A 12,225-nucleotide genomic window follows, 5' to 3' on the forward strand; every position below is an offset into this window, starting at 1 on the left:
CGAGTGGCTATCCTATGGGTAATAAGCCTCTCCGTTCTTTATTAGGTTGGTCCTTAGGGTTGCCAAGAAAAATCTTTAAAAATCTTTCTAATATAGCAGCTCCTGCCAGAGTTTGTGTTTGGCTGTCATAGCTTTTGAGAACCCAAGATGGTAGCTAAATCATAATAAATTTGAACAAAACTCCAAGATATTCTCCAATTGATAAAATGGTCAAAGATATGAATAGACAGTTTTCAGATGAAGAAAGCAAAACTATCAATAATCATATGGGAAAATGTTCTAAATTCCTCTTGATTGGAGAGATGCAAATTAAAACAACTTTGAGGTACTACCTCATACCTATCAGATTGACCAATATGATGGTAAAGGGAAAAAAAAATGTTGGAGGGGATTTGACAAAATTAGGACACTAGTGTATTGCCGGTGGAGTTATGAACTGATCCAAACATTCTGGAGGGTAATTTGGAATTATGCCCAAAGGGCTATAAAACAATGTATACCTTTTGATCTAGCAATACCACTAGTATTGGTCTGTATCCCAAAGAGATAAAAAAATAAATGAGAAAGGACCTGCTTATACAAAAATATTTATAGCTGTGCTTTTTGTGGTGGCAAAGACTTGGAAATTAAAAGGATGTCCCTCAATTGGGGAATGGCTGAACAAATTGTGGTATATGATGGTGCTAGAATACAATTGTGCTAGAAAGGAATGATGCACAAAATGATTTCAGAAAGAGCTGGAAAGACCTCCATGAAATGATGTGGAATGAAATAAGCAGAACCAGGAGATCATTATAACTGCAATATGGCGGAACGATCAAATGTGAAAGACTTTGCTACTAACAGCAATGCAATGATCCAAGACAATTCTGAGGGCCTTATGAAAAAGAATCCTATCCACATCCAGAGAAAGAACTGTGGGAGTAGGCATGCAGATGGAAGCATATGATTTATCATTTGTTTATTTGGGTATTTGATTTGGGGTTTGGGTTTTATAAGATTATTCATTTATAGAAATGAAAAATATGGAAATATGTTTTACATGAAAATACACGTGTAACCCAGAAAAAAAAAGATGTGAGCAAAACCATGGAGGAAAAAAAACAAAAATAAATAAATTGAAATAATACAGCACTGACAGATAGTATCTAAATTGAGACAAGGCTGACAAACACTTTCTTGGGTACCAAGTCATAAGGAAACAAGAACCCAAGACTGAGCTGGATCCTTATTCCATTCTTCCTTCCTTCCTTCCCAAATATAGTAATTCAAAGAAAGTACCAATGAAGTTATGAAAAGTGCTAACATTTCATATAGTGTTTGATACGTGATTAATATTTTACTTTACAGTTGTCATCACCACTCACCACACCAAAATCAAATCTGAGACTATGTTTTAAACCCATGAAATGCTGTCATGCTGCAATTATAATTGAGTTCTTTAGAACACTTCCATCTGTTGAGGTCATCCATTCCTGACCTATTAATAAAAAAAAAAAAATAGCCCAACTTTTCTGAAGAATATATATCATGCCACCAGAGGTCAGAAAAGAGCTACTTTTGGAGCACCTCAGGTCTGTACATTGACATTTAATGTTTAACCAATCAGATTTGAGACAATGGGTAAAGGCAATAAGGTGGTAGTATTTTGCCAGGTGACCAAAAATTCTCTGGGAAAATGAGTTTTGATATTGGACACAAACTCCAGGGGAGCTAAAAGCATTTTATCTCATCTGTGCAAAAACTAATATCAAATCTATCTCTTTTAGTCATTTCTTAATTCTTGGATCTGTTCTGGTCCTTCCTTCCTTCATTCAAATTCACAAGCTCTGAGCCCTCGTTTCCATCGACTTGACTGGATTAAGCCACCAAATACAAATTCAAGATAGAAAGCGTTTGATGAAACAATACAAGGAAGTAAACCCAATATCGGTGGAGGTTCTCAGGACTAGAGGAGTCCCAAGGATGGGGGGACTGGGTACCAACCTACACTAGCACAGGATGACTTCAAGGAGAAGGACTGGCTTGGAGCCATGGAAGAAGAACAGCACATGTGCAAAATAAGAAGAGGGATCCCTGGGATGTCTCAATATAGGATCATATGAGCAAAAGCTGAAAGCTAGCACGAACCTTAGAGGTTGCTCTAGTCTAACCCCCTCATTTTATAGATGAGGATGCTGAGGCTCCGAGAGACAAGGTAGCCTAAGTAATAAGTGGGAAAATCAGGATTCATACTCAGTCTTTGATCTCTTCTGCCCTTTGGAGTCAGTCCTTGAAAAGGCCAGCTACAATAGGTGTCTCTACTTTTTCTCCTTCACCTTCTTCTAAACCCTTTATACCTGGCTTTCCACCTAACCCTAACCCTCTTCTGGTTCTGCAGCCTATCTGATCCATCTTTTCTACCTCCTTTGCTGGAAACTCTCCAGCTGTAGGTATCCTGTCCTGGGTCTTCCTCTCTTCTCCTTTTAAACTACTTCACTTTGTTATCTCATCAACTCCTCAGATTTAATTACCATCTCTTTACTGATGATTCTCAAACCTCCCTATACTGTTCCCATCTCCAGTTGCCTTTCATGCATCTCAAATGCGACATCCAGAAGATGTCTTAAACTAAGCATGTTTAAAGGGGAGCTCATTATCTTCCCCCCCCAAATTCTCCTCCCAACACCACTTTCCCTGTTATTGTAGAGGGCAGCTCCACTTCATTCCTTCAGACTCACAACCTAGGAGTCATTCTTGACTCCTCGCTGTCTCTCACCTCTACCCCCGTATCCAATCTATGGCCATGACTTTTCTGTTCACCTCTGCACCATCTCTCAAATACACCCCTTCACTCCTGTGACACACCACCTCAATTCCCATGTAGGACCTCATCGCCCCATACCTTAATTATTTCAGAATTGGCGGATCTACTGCTTCAACCTTCATTTAGCCCCCCAAATGGTTTTCTTAAAGCACTAGGCTGACCATGTCATCCCCTTATTTAGGCAACTCCTGGAGCTTCCAGGATCAAATAACAAATGCCCTGTTTGGCATTCAAAGTCCTTCACACCATAGCCTCCTCTTCCTTTACAGCCTTCTTATGCCTTATTCCCCCAAACACTCTCTTTGATTCAGTGATACTGGCCTCCTGGATGCTCTATGAACGAGGCAACCCATATCTCAGATCCAAGCATTTTCTCTAGTCATCTTCCCAATTGGAAATGCTCTCCTTTTTTGGTTCTGCCTACAGACTTCTCTGGTTTCCTTAAAGTCCCAACTAAAATCCTATTATTTAACACCCCCCTTTATTCTAGAGACTACTCTCTATTATTTCCTGGATGTAGCTTACTTTGTATATATTAATTTTATGTTGTCTTCTGCCATCAGATTGTGAGATTCTTCACAGCAGGGACTGTCTTATTGGCTTTTCTTTCAAGTCTTGCATTAGCAAACAAGGTTCTGTAAATTTGAGGAAATCCTGATGAGAATGATTTTTCTAGAAGTGCTAGCTTAGTGTTTAGGTTACCATATGGATGTCTGAAGACATATAAGCCTGTTATCTATAGTTCATGCCATCTACTGCCCATTCCAAAGTCTTATTTCCACCTTTTTTTAATTAGTAGAGGAAGGTTATTTTGAAAAGACCCCAAGAAAGAGTTGGGGTTGTTGTTTTGGAAAACTCAGAAGTGCTTGGGTACCCAAGGTAGAAAGGATGCCCAGATTCACAGAAAGGCTATTTTGGGGATAGAGAGCCCCCTTGGAAAATGTTTTGCTGTTCATACCTTTTGAACCAGTAATTTCACTACCAAATATGTACTCCAAGGAGGTCAAAGACAGAAAAGGCAAAACAACCACATAGTAGCACTTTTTGTGGTAGCAAAAATTTGTGGGACAAAGGGGTGACCATTAATGAATAGCTGAGACAATGGTGCTATCTTGAGGTGATACAGTGGACTTAGAGTCAGGAAGACCTGAGTTCTAATCTCACCTCAGAATTTACTGTGTGACTCTGACTCAGTTTCCTTATTTTCAAAATGGGCACAAATAATAGCCTACCTCTCAGGGTAAGGTAAAATACGATAATATTCATAAAGTGCTTTGCAAGTATTCAAGCACTACATATAAATGCTAGATATTACTATTCTATAAGAAAAAATAAATATGAGGAATTCAGAGAAATGTGGGAAAACAAACATAAACTGGCATAAGTCTAGTAGTGGAATCTCTAAGTCAAAAAATGAACATTTTAGTCACTCTCTGTATAATTTCTATTTTTTTTTAATTTTTATTTTTTAAACCTTTACATTCTGTCTTAGAATCAGTACAAAGTATTTCCAAGATAAGGACCATGCAATTGGAGTTGAGATTTGCCCAGGGCCACACAGCTAAGAAGTATCTGAGGTCAGATTTGAGCCCAGGACTTCTTGTCTTTAGCCCTGGCTTTCTATCCACAGAGCCACCTATCTGTCCTACTCTCTGTATAATTTCAAATTACTTAATGGACCCATTCACAACTCCACCAACAATGCACAATCTCCTTTCTACAACCCCTTTACGTTGACTAAACAGATTCTTCTAAAATGGCATTTTCCTTCCTTTCGAACATGTGCATCCAGAACTATATTTCAAAATGAAAGCTTGCAAACTATTTTTAAATAGAAGCATGTTTTCTCCCACTGCAATATTTTCATAAGTTGTATTGTTTTACAGATGCTTGAGTAACAAATGCAGCCATAGAGGAGAGCTCAGAGAAGACAATTAATGCATAAATTAAATTTACTGGGGTAGAGCTTTGGAGATTTTCTCCCCAATTGTCCCAATTTAGAGCCTATTCATGGAGGAGATTATGCAGTGCTGTAGGACTTTTGCTGCAAGAAAAATTAATAGGAATGACAACACTTTGCTGTTTGAGCACCCAGGTATAGTTCTCAAATTACAGAGCATTTTTTAGGGTTCATTATTCACTTTGGGGGAATCAGCATAGCATGGAATATACAGGTGGGGAAACTAAAATTTCAGGCCCAAAGAGCTAATATTATCAAGATCTCTCATCTAATGCCATCAGCCTCAGCTGGTAATATGCAATACAGTTGCAAATACCATCAAGTTGGGAACCCAGTAAGTCACACAATAGAAAGCTGATAATTGCTAAAAAAAAAAAATATGAGTTCATCGCTAGAGATGATAAGTAAATCCTGAGTTTCTCCTTTCTCCAGGTGCTTAAAATAGCTGTATAGTCCATGGTAACGGGGGATTTAAAAAAATATGCCAGATGCATCCCTCAGCAAGAGAAACTAGCTCTGTCTGCACATCTTTTTTCCCTAAAAGACATTGGTCATGCTGACCTTGTAACTTTGGCCATTACTCAATGATGTGGCCAATGGAATTTAACTATTACAATTTTTTTTCCTGCAGGGAAAGGAATATTTCTCCCTCTTTGGGATATTTCATTTTCCATTTTTGTTCTGTGTTTGTTGTTTTTTACTCTTTGCCAAAGAGAAGATGTCACTGAATTACCAAGTGGCAATATTATTTTAAATGAAAATGGAATGTCAAATAATTCATTTCTCGAGGAAAAGGTTGAAGTTGGTCCCAGGAACCAAGCAGTAATTAGAATGGATGATTTCTAGCATTTAAAAAAAGTGGATTCATTTAGATCCATGTCACATATCGGCCGGCTCTGATTCAGGGTAAGAGCCCCTATTTGTGGAAGATAGCCAGAGAACCCTTCTGGACCTCCCTGCTTCTGAGAATGCCCCTCTTCACCAGCCACTGTCAATGGCTCTTTACTCCTCCATCATCAATAGAACTTTGTAATCCATCCACTGAGGGTCATGCAGTAACTCATCAGCTGGGATTCTGCCAACTGTTTGGTAAACAGACTGGATAGTGTCAATGTGAGCGAATGGTTCAGATACTGGAATCTGAGCTCTGTTCCTGTGGGTACCGCCCCCATCACACAATGCCGCTTTTACTCAAAAAAGGGCCACTACAAATCACAATTTAGCACTAGAAGAAACTGATGCTTAAGATAACATTGGTTGCCCTATTTGGGCATTCCTTGCTCTTGCCTGTTATAGCATGGGCTTTAGAAGAATCAAGGAAAAGATGTATGATACTGTAAAGATTCTGACCTTTCCAGTGCTCTACAGAACAGAAGAAAAGATTCTTTAAATTGCATTGCTGATTAAGCCAGTAATTAGTGACCAATCTCTTTGACTCTCTCTTTTTTTCCAGAACCAGTTTAAACAAGCCAGGCATTCATTATTGTAAAGGCAGTCATGGGGAACATAAAGAGAGTAGGGAGTTTCTGTCACATTGGATGGCCTCCTGCCATCTTTTTAGACTTCCCTCCTTTCTCTCCTTTTCTTTGTGCATCAATGGACTTGATTATAGTCTCTAATGTTGGGTACTTTTTACAGCATTTCTTTATCTTCTATAATAACTCAAGTTTATCTAGTGCTTTAATGTTTACAAAATGTTTTACATGCATTATTTTATTTGATTGGGTGCTATTAATATTCCCATTTAAAGGATGTAGAAACTGAGGCTGAAAGATATTAAGTGGTTTTCCCAAGATCACATAATAAGTATCTGATGTGGAACTAGGATCTAGGTCTTCCTGACTCTAGATCTGAGAATCTATTTGTAGGTCTCAGTGGGAAAGAATGAAGAAAGGAGAGGAGAAAAGAGAGAGGGAAATGAGAAGTGAGAAAAGAGAAGAGAAATAATGACCTTTAATCCTGGGTAGTTGCTTCCTACTTTCATAATAATGACAGCAGAAAGGGAAAAAAATGAGGGAGAAGGTACTCCCACATTTTCAGCTTGTCTACAAACATTAATTTAATTGCTGCTGCTCTAAATAAGTGAGATTTATCCAATAAATAAGAAGTTGCTACAATACATTGTACTAGGGGAATCAAATGAAATGAAAAGCTAAAATATTCAGCCAAACGGAAGATTCTGCCAAATAAATTTACTTCCTAGAGAAGTGAATCAATGACTCATGGAAGTGGCCTAATCTTGTATTCAAAAGCCTCAAGAAACAATTTCATGGGACAATTGATCATCTCACCTTGGCAGAACTCATTGTGATTATAAGCAAAAAGATTGCCACAAAGGTGTTAATACTATTTGTTGCAGAGGAAGGAGAGGAGACCTTCCATGAAGAGCTCAATAAGGTTCAACACACAATGGCAACACATGCTTTGTGACTTGGTGACTTCATTAGGAAAGAGTAAAAAGGGTTAGGTTGGTGTTGACTAGAAGGCTGGTGCTGTGGGGTGACAAGGAGTCCTCATTCCTTAGCTGGACTGATGACTAACAAGCCAATGGATGAGGAGGTTCAGTTGGCCTGGCTCCTGAGAGAATGTGGTATTTTCACTGATAGATTGAGCCCAAACTGAGTTTGCATACAAAAAAGGTTAATTTTTTTTTCTAGCAGCTGGTCCCTGTTTTAATCTACACGGCTTCCATGATTCCATGTGCTCTAAGTACATGGTACCTTCTTCCTTTTGTTTCCTCTGGGTTTATTTCCTAATATTAGGTGAATGAGTATCCTGACAGAATAGAACGTCTGACCCAGCCCAACAGTGGTTTGACCCATCAGCTGAAATACCAGGTCCAGCAAGGAGCCATCCCGCCTGACCAAGGAAGTGAGTCATTGCTTACAAGGGAACAACTCATCCTTCAGCTATGCCACACCCAGAAGTGAACTTGGCAGGGTCTCTGTGAAGAGAAAAAACGAAATCCTAGGGTCGAAAATAACAAGGTACCTCTCAGCTCCATGTATTCTCTACACATGTGCCTGACTACCTTTGTACTTACAGCTTGGACCCACTCTCCTCAGGGGCCTTGTGCAAGCAAGGGGAGAATAAGTCCTCAGTTTGGGAAATGTTTTATAACTTCTATCCTAGCCTTGGCATCTCAGGAAATGATCCTTACTTTGGAAAAACTAAAGAATAATTGCTTTTTTTAATTTATAAAGAAAATGAGTTCTGTTTTCTTTACCCAGACATTCCTTTTCACCAACTCTCTTGCTTCTGAGAAGGGTACTCTTACTACTACTATTACTACCCCCACCACCACCACTATTGCTACTACTAAATTACATAACAGTTAGTATTAATATAGCACTTTAAGGTTTACAAAGTGTTTTACAAAATTTATCCCATTTGATGTTCACAATAGCCATGGAGGTAGATGTTATTATTGTTCTCATTTTTACCAATGAGAAAACTGAGGGAAAGTTAAGTGATTTCCATAGGGTCACATAATATCTGAGGTCATATTTGAACTCAGATCTTCCTGACTCTGTGTCTAGCACTCAATCCACTAAGTCACCTAACTGCAATCTTCCTAGTCATCTAGACTCATAACATAGATGTCACCTTTGACTCCTCACTCTCACCCCCATATCCAACACATTGTCAAAATTTAAAAATTCTATTTGAGGGATCAAAATGGTGGCTTGGAAACAGCAGAAGCCAAATCCTCTGTGACTATTCTTCCACACCAATCAAAACAAAGCACTTAAAATTTTTAAGACAGAAATCCAAACCCAACAATAAGATGGAGCCACAGGACTCCCTTACTGGATTCAATTTGAAGGGTATGCAGAGAAAGTTGAATTCTCAGGTATAAATGAAAGAAGGAAAGTCCCAACACGTCTCCCACACCTACTGCACTGAGATCCATGGTAGGACTTCAGCTGACAGTGGGATCTCAGGGATAGGGCTGCAACTGCAACAGAGTACCTTGGTGCCACCACATGAAGCCCAGGGCTCTGACTATGACTGGCAGGGAGGCAGCTAGCAGAAAGGAGCAAAGGAGAGGGCCAGCTTATTACTCCTTCAGTCTCCATAACTTCACCTTTAACCTCTGCAGGCAGCTGGGAATGATTTGGCCTCAAAGCACATTAACTCTGCAAGTCAGTTCAACTGCTCTAATCTAGTATACCAGCAGAACATAGAAGAAGTCCTTTCAGGGCAGAAAAGCTCAAAATCACAGAGCCAGCAAACAACCAGAGGAGCAAGTGTACAGTCCACAAGGAGGGGGGTGGGAGAAGGAAAAATATGAGTAAACAACAGAAGAAAAAAAAGAAAATGATCATTGAAATGTTCTATTCAGATAAAGAACAAAGAATAGATGGAATAGTGGGGGACCAAGAAACATCTACCTAAATCTCAAAAGCTCCAGGGAACTGGACTCAGGCTCTGGAAGAGCTCAAAAAAGAATTCAAAAAACAAATAAGACAGGTTGAAGAAAATTGGGGAAAGAACTTAAAAAGCACAATAGGTCATCTGGAAACTGAGGCACATGAACTAAAACAAGAAAACAGTGTCTAAAAAGCCAGAATTGACCGACTCAAAAAAGAGGCAAAAAAATTTAAAAGACAAAGAGAATGATATACAAAGAAAAATAAATTAAAAGGAAAAGGATCAAAAAGTCATGGATGAAAATCAATCTTCAAAAGTTAGAACAAAACAATTAGAAGCTAATGACTTCACATGGCATCAAGAATCTATAAAACAAAATCAAAATAATGAAAAAATGGAAGAAAATCTAAAATACATTATTGAAAAAAAAACTGACCTGAAAAATAGAACCATGAGAGACAGTTTAAGAATTATTGGACTACCCAAAGGCCATGACCAAAAAAAAAAATCCTAGGCATCATACTACAGGAAATTATCCAAGAAAACTGCCCTCATATCCTTGAGAAAGAGGGTAAAATGGAGATTGAAAAAATCCACAGATTACCTCCTGCATTAAATTCCCAAATGAAAGCTCCCAGGAACCTTATAACCAAGTTCAAGAGCTCCCAAATCAAGGAGAAAATACTACAATCAGCTAAAAAGAAACAGTTTAGATATCATGGAGCCCCAATTAGGATCACATAGGACCTGGCAGTCCCCACATTGAAGGACCAGTAGTCTTGGAATATGATATTCTGGAAAGGAAGGGAACTGGGTCTATAACCCAACACAACTGATAATACTCTTTCAAGGGAAAGTATGATCATTTAGTAAAATAGAAGACTTCCAAGCATCCCTGAAGAAAAGACAAAACTTGAACAGAAAATTTGAGGCCCAATTAGAAAATCCATGAGAAGCATAAAAAGGTAAATAAGAAGGAGGAAAAATGTAAGGGCTTCAGAAAGATCAAATGGCTTATATTCCTATATGGAAAGTTGAAATCTGTAACTCATAAAAATTGTTATCATTGTCATAGTAGTTAAAATGGGGCAAAGGAACCAATATATTAGAAGGGAGGAAGAGGTTGGTGACAGGTAATACTTAAACTGTATTCTCATTGGAATTGTCTCAGAGAGAGAACAGCAAGATTCAATGGGGTGTAGAATTATATCTTACCCTATAGAAAAGTAGAAGGGGAATAAGAAACAGAGTGGTGGGGAGGGGAAAAAAACAAGGGAGGAAGGGGCTGGGGGGATGACCAAAAGGTCCTCAAAGTAAGAGGGAAATAAGAAGGGAGGGGGCAGGTAGGGGAAGCAATATAAGAGAGGGGAAAGGCGGGGGAGACTGACTAAAAGCAAAACACTAAAGGGAGTAAGGTCAGGATTAAAGAAGGAAATTAAAATGGAGGGGAATACACAGATGATAAAAATAATCATAAATGTGAATGTGAATGAACTCGCCCATAAAGCGCAAGCAGATAGCAGAGTGGATTAAAAACCAAAATCCCACCTGACTCTTTCTGGAAACTAAGCCTTTCTAAATGAAGTCCATGGTTCTTCTATTGGTTAGCTTTACTACCATAACACAAAGTGGTCAGAATAATAACTAACATTTATGGAGTAGTTTAAGAATTGCAAAGTGTTTCATATCTATTATCTCATTTGATCTTTCCCACAATCCTGTGAGGTAAGTGCTGTTAATTTTACAAATGAGAAACTGAGGGAATGATGTTAAGTGACTTGCCTAAAGTTACATAAGTCAGAATTCAAACTCAAATTTTCCTGATTCCAAATCCAGAGTTCTATCCATTACACTACCTAGCTGCCCTATATTGAACTTGCAGTCCATTAAACCTATATCCCAGATCTTTTTCATACAAATTGACTGGTCAGTCATACTTATGAAGTTGATTTTGTAAATCCAAGGAAAACAATTTAAGTTTATTCCTCCTAAATTTCATCTTATTAGATTCAGCTCAAGATCATTTTTTTTGATCCAAGCTCTCTCATCTAGAGTGTGTAGTTATCCCTCCCAGTTTGATGCCATCTGCAGACTCAATAGAGATACCCTCTTGCCATTATTCAAGCTACATTATCCAACTATTAAAAATCACACAAAAGTCCCCTGGAGACCTCCTTCTCTTTGAGTTGGACCATTCAATTATTTTTAAATGTATTATATTATCTTCTAGGGCAGCTAGGTGGTTCAATGGATAGAGCATCAGGTATTGAGTCCAGAAGACTCATCTTCCTGAGTTCACATTTGGCCTCAGACATTTATTAGTTGTGTGACCTTGGACAAGTCACTTAACTCTACCTGGGTTTCCTCATCTCTAAAATGTGTTAGAGAAGGAAATGGCAAACCACTCTATGTATCTTTGCCTAGAAAATCTCAAATGAAATCATGAAGAGTTGGACATATCTGAACAAGAAAAATTATCATCTAGCCCATGTCTCTCCATGATATCCACAGGATCTACATGAGATTATTTATCAAATGCTTGGCTAGGATCCAGATATCTATGGTAGTGGTCTGATTTACTGAGTTAACCTCATCAGAAAAGGAAATAAGATCAGTCTAACATGACTTGTTCTTAAAGAATACATCTCCGGTTTTTTTTTGGGGGGGGGAACCATCATTTTCTTTTCTAGATGTTCACTATACTTCTTTAATAAACTTTTCTACAATTTTCCCAGGAATCAAAGTCAAGTTCATTACTCTATAGTTTGTGGATTTTCTTCTCTCCTCTCTTCTCTTCATTTCTCTGTCTCTCTATGTCTATATCTATGTCTATGTCTATGTCTATGTCTATGTCTATCTCTATCCCTTTCTCTCTCTAAATCAGAATATATGCCCTTTTCTTGGCCTGAAGCTCCTCTTTTGTTCTCCAACATCCTTGAAATGACTCACAACAATTCAGAAATCCTAAATGCCAGTTGTTTCAGTACCCAAGGATGTAGTTGCTCTGGGCCAGGTGATTTGAGTTCATTGAGGTCAGTTGGTTTCTTCCTTTTTCTTTATTTAGAGTATTAGCTTTTTAACAACC

The sequence above is a fragment of the Monodelphis domestica genome, chromosome 3, assembly GCF_027887165.1.
Source record: "Monodelphis domestica isolate mMonDom1 chromosome 3, mMonDom1.pri, whole genome shotgun sequence".
NCBI lineage: Eukaryota > Metazoa > Chordata > Mammalia > Didelphimorphia > Didelphidae > Monodelphis > Monodelphis domestica.